The sequence below is a fragment of the Budorcas taxicolor genome, chromosome 5 (assembly GCF_023091745.1).
Source record: "Budorcas taxicolor isolate Tak-1 chromosome 5, Takin1.1, whole genome shotgun sequence".
Taxonomy (NCBI): Eukaryota; Metazoa; Chordata; class Mammalia; order Artiodactyla; family Bovidae; genus Budorcas; species Budorcas taxicolor.
Genome location: NC_068914.1, coordinates 63,480,816 through 63,501,139, shown reverse-complemented (window position 1 = coordinate 63,501,139; position 20,324 = coordinate 63,480,816).

Sequence of the window (20,324 nt, the reverse complement as noted above, 5' to 3'; positions counted from 1 at the left end):
ATGCTGGGCTGGAAGAAGCACAAGCTGGAATCAAGATCGCCGGGAGAAATATCAATAACCTCAGATATGCAGATGACACCATCCTTATGGCAGAAACTGAAGAAGAACTAAAAAGCCTCTTGATGAAACTGAAAGAGGAGAGTGAAAAAGTTGGCTTAAAGCTCAACATTCAGAAAACGAAGATCATGGCATCTGGTCCTATCACTTCATGGGAAATAGATGGGAAAACAGTGTCAGACTTTATTTTGAGGGGCTCCAAAATCAGATGGTGATCGCAGCCATGAAATTAAAAGACACTTACTCCTTGGAAGGAAAGTTATGACCAACCTAGATAGTATATTCAAAAGCAGAGACATTACTTTGTCAACAAAGGTGCATCTAGTCAAGGCTATGGTTTTTCCTGGGGTCATGTATGGTTGTGAGAGTTGGACTGTGAAGAAGGCTGAGCACTGAAGAATTGATGCTTTTGAACTGTGGTGTTGGAGAAGACTCTTGAGAGTCCCTTGGACTGCAAGGAGATCCAACCAGTCCATCCTAAAGGAGTTCAGTCCTGGGTGTTCTTTGGAAGGAATGATGCTAAAGCTGAAACTCCAGTACTTTGGCCACCTCATGCGAAGAGTTGACTCATTGGAAAAGACTCTGATGCTGGGAGGGATTGAGGGCAGGAGGAGAAGGGGACGACAGAGGATGAGATGGCTGGATGGCATCACTGACTCGATGGACGTGAGTCTGAGTGAACTCCAGGGGCTGGTGATGGACAGGGAGGCCTGGTGTGCTGCAATTCATGGGGTCGCAAAGAGTCGGACACGACTGAGCGACTGAACTGAACTGAACTGAACTGAGTCATTAAAGAGGTGGGAGAGGGGTTCAGGATTTGGAACTCATGTACACCCGTGGCGGATTCATGTCAAGGTATGGCAAAACCAATACAGTATTGTGAAGTAAAGTAAAAATAAAAATTAAAAAAAACCCCAAAATTTTGTTAATTTTTACTTCTCCTCACTGCTTGTTCAAAGATCTACTTAGTTTTCAATTTCTATCAATCCTGTTCTCAAATATCTTTCTCCTCTGTGCTTTTTACCTCCACTGTCGCTGTTACTTCTCTAATGAAGGCCCATGCTTGCTCTTGTGTCTTGAGGGGCAAGGCATAACGCCTCTTCACCTTTCAGTTCCTATTTCAAACATCTCATCAATTCCCTTCCTTGCAATTTGCCATCACCTCACAAACCTTTCCCAGTTCCTCTCAGTTTGAAGCAACCTCTCTCCTCTGAATGTCATTACAGTGTTACACATGCCTCACTTGTGATTCATGCAAATTTTTACTTTCAGTTGTAAGTGTTGGCATATCTTATTTCCTCTATTAGTTTATCAGTTCCTTGAGAGTGGAATTTGTGACTTATCTTTGTGTTTCTGCATTTTAGAGGTCTTTTATGAATGTTTATCATATGGATGAACAAATACAGTGATATACATTGATTTTACTATATTCATTGCTCCAGCCTTCACAATCCGACTGGAATTTTGATATACTACTCACTACCTTCTCAATCAAACAGTAAAATCTACTTCATCTGTCCCAAGCATAAGCTACCATCTATCATCATTTTTACAAGTAACCTAATACAGATCTTTCCCTTTGCTTTCTGCTACTTCTACATGCCCTCCCAGTTTTCAAAACTCAAGATTCTCTTCATCAATAGCTTAATTGGTGAGCCCCATTAAGCAATATCATTACTTCATATCATTTAACCAACCTCTATTCCTTGGTATCATCAACTATTAATGATGCAAATAACACAAAACTAACTCAGTTGTCTATACATGCATTTCTCCCAGACTTTTCTTATAGCTCACCATTTTTGAGTATTTACTATATAGCAGGCGTTGTTCTAAGAGTTTTACTAAAATAATCCATTCATTTTTTCTAGACTCTCCATAAAACAGGTAATATTCTTTTACAAATTAGGCAACTGAGGCCAGAGAAACAGGAAAGTAGCAGAACTGGGCTACACATACAGGCAGTAAGGTGTCAGCTTCCACACTTGCAGCTACTATGTGTTTCTGCTTCTCCGGGCTTTGCACATGCCAACACCAGGCCTGAGCATGTGGTGTAATAAAAACATGCAGAGTTAGGCAGACCAGGGTGCAAAGTCTACGTCTGCTACTCAATAGCTCTGAGACCTGAAACGTGATATGTAACTGAGTCTTCAGTTCTTATCTGTAATATTAGGAAAACTTTAGTGTTATGAGAACTGAATAAGTTAGGGTATATTTCATCTAGAGGGCCCAGCAGAAGATTTACCATAGAGTCTGCGTTCAATGCACAAAGCAAATCAAAATGGAAATTAGTAATATGAGAATGATTCAAAAACAACCAAAGGGTCAATTGTCATACTGTCTTCACCCTGGCCATAACATCCCCAACATTTCAACTAATGGAGAAAGGATAAGAAAAAAGTTGAGAGCCTGGGATCTGGAGTTGGTTTGTCTAGAAATAATCCCAGATTTACTATACACTAGTTCTGTGAATTTAAGCACATTGTGAAGGGCCCACTCATTGGAAAAGACCCTGGTGCTGGCAAAGATTAAAAGCAAAAGGAGGAGGAAGCAAAGGATAAGATGGTTAGATAGCATCACTGACTCAATGGACATGAATTTGAGTAACTCTGAGAGATAGTGAAGGATAGGGCAGTCTGGAGTGCAGCAGTATTTGGGGTCTTGAAGAGTCAGACATGACCTAGCAACTGAACAACAAGCTAACCTCATTAAACTCTAGTATTTTCAACTGTCAATAAGAATAAGCATAACACCTATATCAAAAAGATTTCATAAATATATGAGTTGAAACCATAAGAAAAGCCTAGTGCACAATAAGCTGTTATTATTAACTAATTAGATCTTTAATCCCTTAGCTTAAAATGGCTGAAAGGGCTTCTGAGTGATCCTTATGCTTTTAGGAACCTACCATCCTGTATAACATTGCCAGGATCTTCGCGCTAAACAGAATTCTAGATGGCCCCTGTGACCTTAGATTCCTAGTGTTACTCTTGTAACGTGGCAAAAGATCTTTTTGCAGATACAATCAAGGTAACTAAACAGTTGACCACAACATAGCAAGATTTTCCTAGTGAGCCTAATCTAATTACATGGGCCCTTTAAAAGCTGAGTTATTTCTCAGACTGGTGGCAAAATAAAAATCAGAAAGACATGAAATGTGAGAAGGACTCGGTGTTCTGTTGCTACCCTTGAAGCTGGAGCAGGGGCCATGTGAGAAGACTATGGGTGGCTTCTAGGAACAGGGAGTAAACCCCCAGATGACAGCCAGCAGGCAAATGGGATTGCAGTCCTACATCTTCAGTGAACTGAATTCTGCCAACATCTTAAATGAGCTTGGAGACATAGTCTTCCCCAAAGACTCCAGATAGGCACACAACTGGTCCAATAACTTAACATCAGCCTTGTGTGACATTGAGCAGAAAACTTAGTCATTCTACTGAACGTCTGTCTTGCAAAACTGTGAGATAAAAAGTGGATATTGTTATAAGCAACTAAGTTAGTGGCAAATTGTTTTGCAGCAATAGAAAATGAACACAATCATCTTTCTGGATGACTGATCCATCATTTTAATGATTCTAATTATTTTTTAATTATTTCTTGTTTTTTTTTTTTTTTTAAATTTCTACGTTATGTTGGTTTCATTTTAACCCACTGTAAGGACCTTCCAAAGTATTACACTAATCTAATCTTTTCAACTGTATCTCATTTTCACTAGTTGCTCACAAGTAATTGTTCCCATCAAGAGACACAATTCACTAATCTTCCATGTAGCTTTAATTTTCCAAACTTCACTCTTAGTAAGTGTTCTCACATTGGAGCACCAAGGCACACCTCCTCTCTCAATTCCTTTGTGGCTTCCATTCAGCGTGTCTGACTGGATCTTAAATCTCTATACAGGGGGGAATGGTGTGGTCCACAGCTTATGCTAATATTTTCTATTTCTGGTCCTTTCATGATGGATTTCCTGACTCCTGATGATGAAAAGGTTTGGTGATGAAGATATGGGTGATCATAATGACAAAAAAGGCTCTACCAACAACCATAGCAGCAATAGCAAAAATCATTTTGTTAAATACTTAGAATGCTGCAAGCTCGGTGTTAAATTCTCTCTTTTACTCCCTTCTGCCAGTCCTAAAAGATAGCTTTTCATAACTTCAGTTCATATAATCAGAAGTTTGAACTCAAGAGGTTTAAATAACCTAAGATTACATGGGTTGCAAAGGATACACAACTAAATATATTTGAGTTAAAAGTCCCTATTTTTAACTAAATTTTAATCTTAGTCTAGTTCAGGTACTAGGAGATATCAGGGAATTTAGAAATATCATCCTATAGTACCTTGTAGCATGACACTGTTTTTAGTTGAATTTAGTTAACATTTATTTAAAATTTACTTATGCCAGAGACCATGCAAGGCACCAGGAACTCAAAGGTGAATAAGCTGCTGTTTCTTAAGAGGTTTACAATCAAGGTAGGATTACTTGAGAAAAAGAGCCTTAGATTTGGACTTAAAGGATGAGTTAGACTGTCGAATGAGAGAAGTGTTCCAAGCAGAGGAAATACAAGTTACAATGGTATAAAGGGGGGAAACAATAAGTAGTTGAGTGAAGACTCAGACAGACAGCCGAGAGAGAGGCAAGAAGTTGGAGAGGCACACAGTGGTCAAAATCAGAGGGCAGAGTGCACCAAACCCAGATTATACTCAGTGCAGAGGCTGTAGGGTATCTCTGTTGATTAGATTTGAACAAGGTTAGCAATATTAATAAGAGTAGATAGCATTCACTGCAGTCTGACTATGTTCCTAGCACTGCAATAAGTGCTTTACATACTTTATTTTCTAACTTTCATCATTACTTTGCATGCTGCATGCTAAGTTGCTTCAGTTGTGTCAACTCTTTGTGACCCTATGGACCATAGCCCGCCAGGCTCCTCTGTCCATGGAATTCTCCAGGCCAGAATACTGGAGTGGGTTGCCATGCCCTCCTCCAGGGTATCTTCGTCACCCAGGGATTGAACGCAGGTCTCCCGCATTACAGGCAGCTTCTTTACCAGCTGACCCACCAGAGAAGCCCAAGAATACTGGAATGGGCAGCCTATCCCTTCTCCAGAGGATCGTTCTGACCCAGGAATCGAAGCAGGGTCTCCTGTATTGCAAGCGGATTCTTTACCAGCTGAGCTATGCTTGGGAAACCAATGGCCAATTAAATAGCTTTGTTTACATATAATGTACCCTGTGATAATAGTAAGCATTTTCTCACCTAAAAGTGTGTTCTTACAACATACAGCAGTAAGGAGAGAGAAGGAGAGAGAACTTACTTTCCCTTGGATTTAGACTGGATGAATTTGAAATTCCTAAATCTTTATACTTTCCTCTTATTTTGAATAATTTGGTTTAAAATATGGTGTTTTGATGCTTTTAAAGTGATTACTCTTAAAACCGCATTGTGTACTTTAAATATGCATATTTGTAAAAAGTCCCCAGACTTTTAACTTTTGGGTTCTGAGTAAAATAAAAAATGAAATAGTTTATTATTTACTCTTTTTGATGATCTGAGAATAAAATGTTCTCATCTCACTTAAACTATTTCATATGTTGCTTTCTTTCTTTATCAGGTAGGAGAGTTAAACTCATATCTCAAATATTATCTATTTGTCTGAAAAAAACACAACTAGAGGCTTGATTAAGACATAATTCCTGCCTTTGATTTACTTAACACCCAGGTGGGATGATGCCACAGTCTCATAAAAAAATAAAACCAAAATGTCATTCAGTTAGCAACACATAACCAAATCATCGGCCATATTAGAATTGAAAGGAGGAAGAGATTTGGAGCAATTGGTGAAGGGTAGAGTGGATACTTGGTCTGGGTCTTTAGGAACAAAACAAGGGCTCCCATTCTCACCACTACTATTCAACATAGTTTTGGAAGTCCTATCCACACCAATCAGAGAAAAAAAGAAATTTTAAAAAAATCCAGATTGGAAAAGAAGAAGTAAAGCTCTCACTGTTTGCAGATGCATGATCCTCCACATAGAAAACCCAAGCATCTGCCTCCAATGCGGGAGACCTGGGTTTGATCCCTGGGTTGGGAAGATTCCCTGGAGAAGGAAATGGCAACTCACTCCAGTGTTCTTGCCTGGAGAATCCCATGGACTGAGGAGCCTGGTGAGCTGCAGTCCATGGGGTCACAAAGAGTCGGACACGACTGAGTGACTTAAAAAAAAAAAGATGCCAACAGAAAATTACTAGAACTAATCAGTAGATATAGTTAAGTTCCAGGATGTCAAATTTACCTGGAAATCACTTGCATTCCTATACACTAACAATGAAAAATCAGAAAGAGGAATTAAGGAAATAATCCCATTCACCATTTTGAAAAAAAAAAAAAAAAAGAATAAAATATGTGGAAATAAATTTACCTAAAGAAACAAAAGACCTGTATACAGAAAACTATAGAACAGGGATGAAAGAAATCAAAGATGACACAAATAGATGGAGAAATACACCACATTCTTAGATTGGAAGAATCTTTATATAGTAAAAATGAATATACTATTCAAAGCAATCTACAGATTCAATGCATCCCTATCAAACTACCAAAGGTATTTTTCACATACTAGACCAAATAATTTCACAATTTGTATGGAAACACAAAAGACCCCAAATAGCCAAAGCAATCTTGAGAAACAAGAATGGAACTGGAGGAATCAACCTTCCTGACTTCAGATTATATTACAGATCTGCAGTCAAGCCACTATGGTACTGGTGCAAAGACAGATTTATAGATCAATGGAACAAAATATAGTCCAGAGATAAATCCACACACCTACAGACACCTTATCTTGGACAAAGGAGGCAAAAATACACAATGGAGAAAAGACAGTCTCTGTAACAAGTCTCTGGAAAACTGGGTCAACTACCTGTAAAAGAATGAAACTAGAACACTTACTAACACCACACACAAAAATAAACTCAAAATAAGTTAAAGACCTAAATGTAAAGCCAGAAACTATAAAACTCTTAGGGAAAACATAGGCAGAACACTCTTTGACATAAATCACAGCAAGATCCTCGATGATCCACCTCCCAGAGTAATGGAAATAAAAACAAAAATAAACAAATGGGACCCAATTAAACTTAAAAGCTTTTGCACAACAAAGGAAACAATAAATGAGGTAAAAAAAAAAAAAAAACAGTCCTCAGAACGGTAGGAAATAATAGTAAACAAAACAACTGACAAAGAATTAATCTCCAAAATATACAAGCAGCTCATGCAGCTCACTACCAGAAGAAAGAACAACCCAATCAAAGGGTGAGCAAAAGACCTAAATAGACGTTTCTCCAAAGAAGACATACAGATGGCTAATAAACACATTAAAAGATGCCCAACTTCACTCATTATTCAGTTCAGTTCAGTTCAGTTCAGTCTCTCAGTCGTGTCCGACTCTTTGCAACCCCATGAATCGCAGCACACCAGGCCTTGTTGTCCATCACCAACTCCCGGAGTTCACTCAAACTCATGTCCATCGAGTCGGTGATGCCATCCAGCCATCTCATCCTCTGTCATCCCCTACTCCTCCTGCCCTCAATCCCTCCCAGCATCAAAGTCTTTTCCAATGAGTCAACTCTTCGCATGAAGTGGCCAAAGTACTGGAGCTTCAGCTTCAGCATCATTCCCTCCAAAGAACACTCAGGGCTGATCTCCTTCAGACTGGACTGGTTGGATCTCCTTGCAGTCCAAGGGACTCTCAGGAGTCTTCTCCAGCACCACAGTTCAAAATCATCAATTCTTCGTCTCTCAGCTTTCTTCACAGTCCAACTCTCATTCATTATTAGAGAAATGCAAATCAAAACCACAATGAGCTATCATTTCACACAGGTCAGAATGGCCATCATCAAAAAGTCTACAAACAATATATGCTGGAGAGGGTGTGCAGAAAAGAAAACTGTCTTACACTGTTGGTGGGAATGCAAACTGGTATAGCCACTCTGGAGAACAGTGTAGATATTCCTCAAAAAGCTGGGAACAAAACTGCTATAAAACCCAGCAATCCCACTGCTGGACATACACCCCAAGGAAATCAGAACTGAAAGAGACACATGTATCCCAATGTTCATCACAGCACTATTTACAATGGCTAGGACATGGAAGCAACCTAGGTGTCCATTGGCAGATGAATGGATACGGAAAGTGTGGTACATATACACAGTGGAATATTATTCAGCTATAATAAGGAACACATTTGAGTCAATTCTAATGAGGTGGATGAACCTGGAGCCTATTATACACAGTGAATAAGTCAGAAAGAGAAAGACAAATACTGTATATCAACACACATATAGGGAATTTAGAAAGACGGCACCATTGATCCTACATACAGAGCAGCAAAGGAGACACAGATGTAAAAAAGAGACTTTTGTACTCGGTGGGAGAAGGCAAGGGTGGGATGGTTTGAGAGAACAGCATTGTGTACATCCCATATGTAAAATAGATGACCAGCGCAAGTTCCATGCATGAAGCAGGGCACCCAAATCTGGTGCTCAGGGACAACCCAGAGGGCTAGGGTGGGGAGAGAGGTGGGAGGGGGGTTCAGGATGGTGGGAGATGCTGAGGCAAATGTGTACCCATGGATGATTCATGTTGATCTATGGCAAAAACCATCATGATATTGTAAAGTAATTATCCTCCAATTAAAACAAATAAATTAATTTTTTAAAAAGGATCACGTTTCCTTTGAGAAAAGAAGATGAAAATGAAAGGAAGTGGGCATTATGAATAGCAAGCATGTAATTTTTTCTAAGTAAATACAGGAGACTGTCTAGAAATTAAAGTTTGCCTAAAAGAGTAGATTTTAATATTTGGGTGATACCTATATCTTTGAGACTGATGAAAGCTATATACTCACTTCATAAAAGTGTACAAATGCAAATACACTGTTACCCTCTCATACAGAAACAACCATTCTCACCATTTTAGTACATTCTAGACCTCCATCTCTGAGCATAGATATACAGGTATATGTATATAAACTACTTATCAAAATTTTAAAATAAATCTTCAAATATAAAATAAAACACAAGAAGACGGGAAGCATTAAAAAAATCTATTTTTTTAATGTATGTATTTATGTGTGTTTACGTATACATCTCTCCCTCTCCACCAAGACTGATGTGTAAGTTTGGTCATTTGCAGCAATAGATTCAAGTGCAGATACTGGCATTCATTTCTGAACCAGAAATACTATTATATTCAGAATTATTTTATTAGAGAAAATGTTTATTCCTCTGAATATTTTTGTCTTTTCAAAATAAACATAGCTCTTTTTCTTAATTATACCTAAGTAAAACTATGTGCTCATAGTAAAAATTTCAACCAATACACTAAAGTCTAAGAAAGAAAGTGAATATTCATGTAGAACCCTACCAACAATGGAGAGGCTGTTGAGCAATGGAACAACATAATTAATATAGTTCTCTAATTGTTATTGCTATGTCAGATGAATTGGAAGAGAAAAAGCCTAGAAGCCAGGAAACCAGTTAGACAACCATGCTAAGATTGATAAATAGCTAAGGTTAAGAGGAAAGCTATCACCAGTAGTGACAATGGAAGTCAAGTTGTGTTGAGTATCTAGCTTGAGCAAAGCACTGTGATGGATGTACTGAAGAAAATTTTAAAAACATTCAACCTGTGCCCTCTAGGAGCTCAACTTAGTGGAACAGACTGGGTCACACACAATTGATGTTCACAAAATTTGCCGGGGAATTTGTGTGAATAGAATTCTTTCTAGTCTGTGTCCTTTTCCAGCTTGCTGCTGTGTTGGGAAACACTTCAAATCCATAGTTTCAATTTAGGGTTAAGAGGTCAGTGGTAAGCAGTAGAGAGTGACCACATCAGGACTGAGGAGATAACCAAAGTTTAGAAAACCTTCAAATTGGCATAAATCACTTGATTTGAGTTTGCAAAGAAAGACAATGTTTGTTAGAAAAAAGAAGGGTTCCAGAATTCCAGAGAGGCTGGAGGGCGGAGGTAGTCTCTTAAAGGTGAAGCCTCATAAGACATTTATCTCTTGGTGGCTGTCTAACCAGCAGGGTCAGGTCAGGGTGACATTTGTTAATGATTATTGAGTTGCTGTGGAATGTATCTAGAGCTAAGTTTCAAAGCAAAAGTAAGATACAAGGGTGACTAAGACTATAGCAACAACTACTTGGAAACAAAAGGGAAAAAATGAAGGAGCAAATTAGAAAGCAAATGGTTCTCCAAGTAGCTGGAGTTTTTCTCCCCAAGAACATGGATTTTAGTTTCCATCTGGAGTATTTTGCAATGAATCCACTTCTTGCATAAACAAAGGAAACTTTAAAAGCCTGTTCCTTTTATTTTCTATGCGTCTTTCCGATAAAAAATTTACTGTAAAAATATGTTAAAAATAGCAGAGTTAGAAAAGAAGTTACATTTATAATATTAGTGTGATTTAAGACAGTATTTTAACAAAATTTTCGAATGAAATTTCCTTTTTTCACCATATAAAGGGGAGAATGTTGAAAATAGAGCTCTGAGAGTCGGACACAATTAAATCATTTCATACTAAAATCTGCACCTGATTCTTCCACGATTTTGAGGCTAGAGTACTTTTTAATGTCTTATTACTCTGGTAATATGTAATAGTCAAAAATTTAAAGATATGCAAATAAATATTAAAGTATGACTGACATGTGGAAGCTCATATAGATTTTTAAGTTGAAATAGCACTCCATGTTCCCCATTTTAATTTCACTGACATCAGACAAATCCTTTTAATAATCTAAACACAACTTCAAGGGTGGGAGGGGCTGCCATTCATTTTTTGATTCAATTCCAAAGTTCCTTTCAGAGTAATAAAACACTTTCTGAGGAAATAGGGAAGCGGTGGGTGGAGGAGGGGCAGGGGTCGGGGGGAAGGGGGTTGGTGACCTTGCTTCATTATTTAAGCAGCTCAGTCTCTGTTATTTACCAAGCTCACAGGGTTGTTTTCAAGGACTTATTTTTTTTTCATAAATATTCTTAGAGGAGGAATGATGTTATCATGGAAGTTCTCAAGCATGATGTTTTCCCAAAGACACTGCTCTGTGCTAGATATTAAGAAGGAGGGGCCCAAAGACAGAAATCTCCAAAGACATATCTAGATTCATATCTGTTCTTTTTTATGAAAAGACTATTTCAATTACTTTGAAAGTAATTCCAAGGACACAAACATATAGAAGCAGTTATAGATATCTTTTAACAACAACAACAAAAATACTAAGATTACAAAGCACCATAATCAATTCAGAAAAAAAAATGAATTTAGATGTTGTTAAATTATATTTCTTATTTAATTTTATATAGTTTTCTCTTCTGGTAAAGGCATATAGCTCACTAAATAATATAAATTAAATATCTTAAAATTATATTGAAAGTAAATGGTCATATGTTAGGAAGACTCCTAGAATACATACATATATAATTAATTTCTCCATCTTGTCCCAAGTTGACAGATTACATCATCCAAATTCTAGTTTAAATTTTAAGAGTATAAGGCATTAAAGCAAGAGAAAGTGTTATAGCAAGTAAAAGCAAGAGAATTCCAGAAAAAAAATCTACTTATGCTTTATTGACTACACCAAAGCCTATGACTGTGTGGATCACAACAAACTGGAAAATTCTTAAAGAGATGGGAATACCAGACTGCCTTACCTGCCTCCTGAGAAATCTGTATGCAGGTGAAGAAGCAACAGTTAGAACCAGACATGGAACAACTGACGGGTTCAAAATAGGGAAAGAAGTATGTCAAGACTGTATATTGTCACCCTCCCTATTTAACTTATATGCAGAGTACATCATGCAAAATGCCAGGCTGGATGAAGCACAAGCTGGAATCAAGATCGCTGGTGAGAAACATCAACAACCAATAAGCAGATGACACCAGCCTTATGGCAGATAGCCAAGAAGAACTAAAGAGCCTCTTGATGAAAATGAAAGAGAAGAGTGAAAAAGCTGGCTTAAAACTCAGCATTCAAAACCAAAGATCATGGCATCTGGTTCTATCACTTCATGGCAAATAGATGGGGAAACAATGGAAACAGTGGCAGACTTTAGTTTCTTGGGCTCTAAAATTACGGCAGATGGTGACTGCATCCATGGAATTAAAAGACACTTGCTTCTTGGAAGAAAATCTATGACCACACTATACAGCTTATTAAAAAGCAGAGATATTACTTTGCCAACAAATGTCCATCTAGTCAAAGCTATGGTTTTTCCAGTGGTCATGTATGGATGTGAGAGTTGGACCATAAAGAAAGTTGAGCACTGAAGAAATGATGCTTTTGAATTGTGGTGTTGGAGAAGACTCCTGAAAGTCCCTTGGACAACAAAGAGATCAAACCAGTCAATCCAAAAGGAAATCAGTCCTGAATATTCATTGGAAGGACTGATGCTGAAGCTGAAGCTTTAATACTTTGGCCAACTGATAGAAAGAACTGACTTATTAGAAAAGACCTTGATGTTGGACAAGACTGAAGGCAGGAGAAGGAGATGACAGAGTATGAGATGGTTGGATGGTATCACCCACTCGATGGACATGAGTTTGAGCAAGCTCTGGGAGTCGGTGATAGACAGGGAATCCTGGAATGCTACAGTCTGTGGTGTCCCTAAGAGTTGGACACAGCTGAGCTACTGAAGTGAACTGAACTGAAGGCATTGTAGGTAAACTGAAAGAAAATGGAAGTATCAAAAGGGGCTTTTGCCATTCAGTTGAAAAAAAAAAATGATCATGTAGCTGAGGTCTGTCTTCTACACAGTATAACTGAATTATTTGGGTCAGTATCCAGTTGGTTGAAACATTTAAGCTCCCCTAAATCCTGTTAATCATTATTTTTATTTTCAAGATTTATAGTACATAGTCCTCAGTCTTGTCTTCTTTTCTAAACCATTGCAAGACCCTTGATTATTTTTCTCACCTACTCATTCTAGTTGGAAAATTGCTCCTTCTTTTATTTCTTCGCAAACCCACTCACCTTTAATCTACCCTGCTCACAATCTGAGGATGTGATTTTCCTAAGGCCATGCCCTTCTTTGACTCTCTCTTGCCTTCAGCCCAGTGCACTGGCCCTTGATCTTCACCAGCAGACTTTACCTGACACTTCAAAGTCCTCACATACACCCCAAGTTGTTTTCCTCCAGAAAAACTTTTACACTAGTTCATTTTCTAAATGTTATCAGCTGCATTAAGCTAAAAGGTCAATTATTTAGGTTTTAAAAATCAGTGACCATTTAAAAAAAATAACCCTCACTGTCTACTGATATTTTCTTTATCAGTTCTCAGTCACTTTGGTCGTGTCTGACTGTTTGCGACAATATCAACTGTAGCCCATGGGTCCTTCTGTCCGTTGGATTTCCCAGGCTAGAATACTGGAGTGGGTTGCCATTTCCTTCTCCAGGGGATCCTCCCAACTCAGGAAATGAACCTGAGTCTCCTGCATTGGCAGGTGGATTTTTTCTTTTTTTTTTTTTTACCACTGAGCAACCTGGGAAGCCCTTTTCTTTAGCAGTGTAAGATATTAAATATTACATCTCATTAAAATATTAAATATTGTCAGTCTCATAAAAATCAATAAAATAACCCCTTCTTCATATACTTACTGCGTTTTTAAAATTAAAATTTCTTAAAAACAATCTACACAGCAACAGTCACTGAAGGGCCTTTCAGCTCTCCAACTTTTTTATACTCACTAAAATTCAGAACTACATTCATTGCAAGCTCAGTGTCTTCACCAAGTAAAAACTAAGAGAGACAAAAAGTCAATCTGAGTTTGAAAAGATCTTTATTTTTCAAAGTGCTTTAAGGTGGATCCTCAATTATGTCACGTTGAAAAGAATTTCATTCTACATGGTTAACAGAAGGACTTTTGTCAGTAAGACCAGCGAAATGTGCCTGGAAAATGTTCAGCTATTTTGAAAATAAATGTCAGGATGTCAGTTCCCTATTTCTCTTGCTTCAGGCTATCATTACTTAGCTATATAACACTCATTTGCACTGGCCCTATATATTAACCCCATCAGAGATGTGTAAACAAAATGGGACACAGTTCCTGCTAACCAACTTCCCATTATTTAACGTTATGCATGTTAAAAAACAAACAAACAAACAAAAAACCTACTTTGGTTTCTTCCCTCAATGTTTTCAGATTTAGCAGTTTATGATAGATTTATATCTATAGTCATTAAAAAGGAACAGAAAAGTAACTATCATTTTTCAGCTGATAATGCTGCTCCATTGAAGAAAATGTAGACTTGATGGAGGAGAGATGAAGCTTGCATTCATAAAGCCTTTATAATTACAAATCCAGTAGCGCTAACATTCTGTAAGACTCCATCATTTTACTTGCTCTCTTCATTTTTCAGTATTCAAGTGTATCCATAGTAATTTCAAGGTAGTCATGGAACATTCAAGAACAAGTTAGCATTAATTCATTTGTATTTCTAACTTAAATTATATCCTGCAGTAATGTAAAATACACCTGCAAATCAGACAGTCAATAGCTATGTTATTTCCATTTAGGATTTCATCATCGCTGCAGATTAAAATAACTAAACTTATTCTTTAACTTGCATAAGAAGTCATCTTGAGGATGAACTGGATGCATATATGGAAAGAGGGAAGGGAATAGAAATAATAGGACTTCTAGCCATGAAGTTCCCTAACCTATTTATGCAGCTACATCAAAGCTCCATTTTCAAAATTTCCACGTAAGGACATTTATTACGGCATTGCATACAACAGGAAAAAAGTCAAGATCTCTCGAATGTCCTAAACTAAGAGATTTGTTGTTGTTCAGTTGCTGTCGTGTCTGACTCTTTGTAACACCATGGACTGCAGCACACTAGGCTTCCCTGTCCTTCACTATCATCTCCCAGAGTTTGCTCAAACTCATGTCTACTGATTTGATGATGCCCTCCAACCATCTCATCCTCTGTCGCCCCCTTCTCCTCCTGCCCTCAGTCTTTTCCAGCATCATGGTTTTTTTCCAATGAGTCACATCAGGTGGCCAAAAAGTAAGAGATTAATTGATCAATAAAAATGTTGGCATAACAAAATGTTATATAGTCATTTAAAGATATTGAGATATCATTATAAGAAAATAAGTTCATTAAAAATTTATCTTTTAGTTATAAGATAAGCACGTTTATATTATTGGGCTTAAATATGTATATGTATTAAAATCTATATTTATATATTAGTGGGAGGCCATGTACAAAAATAAAAAGTTTATGCAATAGGATTATGGATGATTATTAGTTTTTTCTTTTTCTTGTATGCATTGTTATAATTCCTGTAGTAAATATGTTACAAATATTAATTTTCTAAAATATATTTTAAGATTGACATCCTTCAGGAAAAACTTTAAGATGTATTATGCTTACTATGAAAAAGTATATATGGCTCTGTATGTATGCATATGTATATATATAAAATACATTTATATATATGCATAATACATATATAAATTCCCTAATTTAAAATATATCACTTAAAATATCTTCTAACACAAAATTGCTTCTGATCCTGGATTAATAGGATTGCAAATATATGACTGACAAAATAATTTTCATTTCCACTTTGTATTCAAGCTTACCAAAAGCAGAAATAAGCTAATGCCTTAGAAGTCTGAGTTCCATAACCTTGCCCTAATCTTGTAGGCATTAAATCAACGTTGGATACGTTTTCAATTTTCCTTTTAATCAGATCTATGAGCAAGAAACCAGGAAATATGATCACAGCAGCTGAGTTACAGCTGTGGTCCCTTACCTCCAAACCTAGAGATAAGGCATATCAGGAGTAAAAGTTCATTTAGCCAAAAACAAGGAAGAAAAAAAAAAAAAATACTACATAGCACATATACATACACACACACAGCCACACACACACACACACACACACACACACACACACACACACATACACACACACATGCCCTCATAGTGTTTCCTAAGATTTAGAATTCTTAGAAAATATTTTAGTATGTGAAATCATTTTGCTTCCACTTTTTAAAAAATCATGCAAATACATGTTTTTAAAATGGAAAGCAAAAAGAGAAAAAAATTTCCCACAATCCCACTCTAATAAAATCACAGATGAAATTAGGAAAAATATTTTTGTGTAACTACAATTATTTTTAAAAAATAAGCTCAGTTATGATCTTACCATCATTAACTCATCATTACAAATCTGAATATTCAAATGTACATAAGAGGTAAAATCCTTTGGGGTTTTCATGACTTTAAAATTGTTCTCTTGCAGCAAATAAGTTCATATCCCCGTATAATTTTCATAGGCCCCTATATTTTCCCATTAAAACGTGTAATTATTTTATTTTAAATTTATTTTAGTAATACTTCTCCTCAATAAGATTGTAAGCAGTTTGAGCACGAGGACCACTCTAGGTTTGCCCCAGAACCTAGTTCAATGTTTGGACCAGAGTAAGGCTGTATCATACAATTACCAATAAAGGAATGGCAGCTATGCAATGAATGACTGAAAATCTTCTTCCCTGAATGAGCATTTGATTTACTTTGAAACTTGAGTTTGAACCTTCTAACTACTTTTTTGAATTAAGTATCTCTTTTTATCTTTTGGTATTCCCTTTCCTTTTTGCTTTGAGAAATAATAATAGCTATTTTGTAGCATTATTTTGAAAAGTATGCATCTAGCAGAATGCCTATTCATGAGTGCACAATATTTTCCATTGTCATATATTGGAAACACTGTAAGTTTTGGAATAAAATTAACTTGGGTCCAAATATTTGCTCAAGTATGTACTTGTATGATATTGGTGTAAGATATCTTCACTTCTTTGTGTTTCAGTGCATTTATACAATCAAAACATATACAACCTAACTAGCCAGCCTTGTAGTTGTAGACAAAAAGTAACATGCATAAAGCACCTTGGATGCAGAAGGAATTTCCATAATAGTAGTTCCATCCCTTGACATACTTAGACTTTAGTGCTGAATAGCAACCAATGGCTTTCGTTATCTGCTTTATGCAGGATTTCATGTCTCATACCCCATCTAGGAAATCATCACCCTGAATAAACAATCTCTGAAACTAATTCTATCTATGAAATTGTCTTAGAATCATGGGCTGTCTTTACCAAAACAACAGATAATTGGCTCCTGAAAGAGTTTCATTTGCAGCATAAGACTGCTAATGCAAAAAAAAAACAACAACAACAAAGCACCATCTCCAGGGGAAAAAAGTGGAAGGTACAAAACAGCTATAGACACAATGAAAAATCATCAATTGTAGGAAAGATAATTTAGCAAAGTGACAAAATCCACACATTAATTAATGAGAATGTCAACACTTTTCCATTCAAAGCAAATGGCCAAGATCTTAGAATTACCTTATAAGGAAAGTAACAACATGCCTGCCCATTTTCATGATAGTGTTCCCCCAGGTCTTTGATCTACTGGAAAAAAACATGATTTATTCAACAACATACTTTGTGATATATCCAATTATTCTATCCAGAACAGGAAAGACTCATATTTCACAGGTATTCAACCGAAGTTAATTGGGGTCTCAGCATAAAAAATAACATTATAGGGCTTATACAGCAATTAGTGTTCCCTACTGTCATTAATGAAACTTTATTTTTAAAGTAACCTTTTCTTTTGTGCTGGGATAATATAAAAGAGCATGTAAATAAATGAAATTCACACACAAGAATTTAAATACCTGAAACTTTGAACATCTTTTCCCACAACTGTAACAAAATAATAAAATAATATTTATCATTCAACAATATCACTTTATAAGCATTAATTCATCTAAGATGTTCCACAACCCTGTGTTCTTGTTCAGGCATCAGGTCATGTCCAACTCTCTGCAACCCCATGAACTACAGCATGCCAGGCTTCCTGGCCCTCCACTGTCTCTCCGAGTTTGCTCAAACTCGTGCCCATTGAGTCAGTAATGCCATCCAAGCATCTCATCCTCTGCCACCCCCTTCTCCTCTTACCCTCAACCTTTCCCAGCATCAGGGCTTTTTCCAGTGAACTGACTTTTCACATCAGGTGGCCAATGCATTAGAGCTCATGATCCTGTGAGCATTGTCCTATTATTAACCCCAATTTACAGATGAGGAAAGCAGAGCTTACAGAAGTGGAGAAACTTACTCAAGTTACATAGTTAGTGCTTGGCAAACTTCAACGAATGTATCGTTTATCCATCTCCAAACCTGCTCTTAACTGTTCTTACCTAGGAATGGACAAGAATTCATACTTAATGATGTGAAAATGTTTGCTTGTCATAGAAAGCACATGGATAACCAACAAAATAACAGGCAACTGAAGGAAGAAACATCAGGACACTGCATAGATTATGGAAGTGACGGTAGATTTAGAGCTTGCTTTGCCCAATTGCTTCGTCACCAAGTAGGCCAAAACAGGAAGATAGGGACGAGTGAGCCCAGCCTGGCATCTTTCCATAATGTTATTGTATAAAAGCTATAATAATATTTCTTCTTGGCCGTTGAGAGAAGATTCTACCTTACTCCAGACCGATACCTTGATTTTGTAAGAATTTAATAATTTAGACAACATGCTGGCTGTTCTTCTTATTGTTCTGAAAATAATTGCCATGTCAGCAAGACCTATGCTTTAGCAATCAGCTCTGTAGACAAGGAAATGAAAGATTCTTTGAATGGGGTAATTTTTATCTCTCATGAAGTGGGAGAAATAAGTAGTTAGTGAACTAGTGATTAGCATACTTATAGAGTCATTTACATACTACTAAAAAATTCAGTCCAGTTGTGGCTTAAATCTACAGTTTAAGAACACAATTATACCCTGAGGAAACCATAACTGGAAAAAACACATGTACCCCAACGTTCATCACAGCACTATTTACAATATCTAGGATATGGACACAACTTAGATGATCACTGACAAATGAATGCATAAAGAAGTTGTGGTACATATATACAACAGAATAGCATTCAACTATAAAAAGGAATACATTTGAGTCAGTTCTAATGAGGTAGATGAATCTAGAGCCTATTATACAGAATGAAGTAAGTCAGAAAGAGAAAAACAAATATCATATATTGATGCACATATATGGAATCTAGAAAGATGGAACTGGTGAACCTTTTTACAGGGCAATGAAGGAGACACAGACACAAGGAACAATCTTGTGGACATAGTCGGGGAAGAAGAGGGTGGGACAAATGGAAACAGTAGTGTTGAAACATATATATTATCATATGTAAAATAGATAGCCAGTGGAAATTTGCTGTATGATGCAGAGAGTTCAAATCGGAAGGTCTGTGACAACCTAGAGGGTTGGGATAGGGTGGGAGGGAGGTTCCAGAGAGGGGAACGTATGTATATCTGTGGCTGATTCCTGTTGATGTATAGCAGAAACCAACACAGTATTGTAAAGTAATTATCCTCCAATTAAAAATAAATATATTTTTTTAAAAACAATACAGTTGAACTGTGATCAATATTAGTTCCAAAACACCTAGCTGTATCAGAAAGGGAAACCTTCGATTAAAAGCTTGCTCCAGGAAGCATCTCCAGTTTCACTTAGTCTAGTCTCTGTTTTACTGTTCAGACTCTCAGCATTTTGATGTTGAGTTTGTCTCACTTTGCCTTCTCTCTGTTTTCTAAATAGATACTTTTTCTTTAGGTACATTTGATCTCCTCAAACTATTATGCCTCATGGCCAGCTATGCCTGTTCTTTCTTTAGGATAGCTTTGCTCCTTTAACCCTTGTGCAACAATCGACAGGCCTAACATGTCATTCTAACCCAATTCAGAACAATTTAATATGTAGGGAACTCATTCATGCATTCATTCAATGAATATTTAATTCATGGCAGGTCCACGTTAAGAGCTGACCAATTGTGAACAAGTTCTCAGAGTTTAAAGTATTTAATAAAGAGCTATATGCAAGGTGCTATAGAAAAAAATCAGCCCAGTTTGGTTGTCACAGATTTCTTCTTCAAAGAAGTACTCCTGAGCTGAGACTTGAAAAATCATTAAGAAATTTAGCCAGGTGAAGGATTAGAAGGGTGTAGCATTCTAGCCAGAAAGACAAACTAGGTGAAGAAAGCAGTACCAAAGTGCCAAAGGATTAGGAATGTATACCTGTAATGTGTAAAAAAGCGAAAGACTGTCTCAGTTATTGTCAGCTAAAGTGAGCAATGGCAATGTTTTTCAGATCACAGCACTATCACATATTCC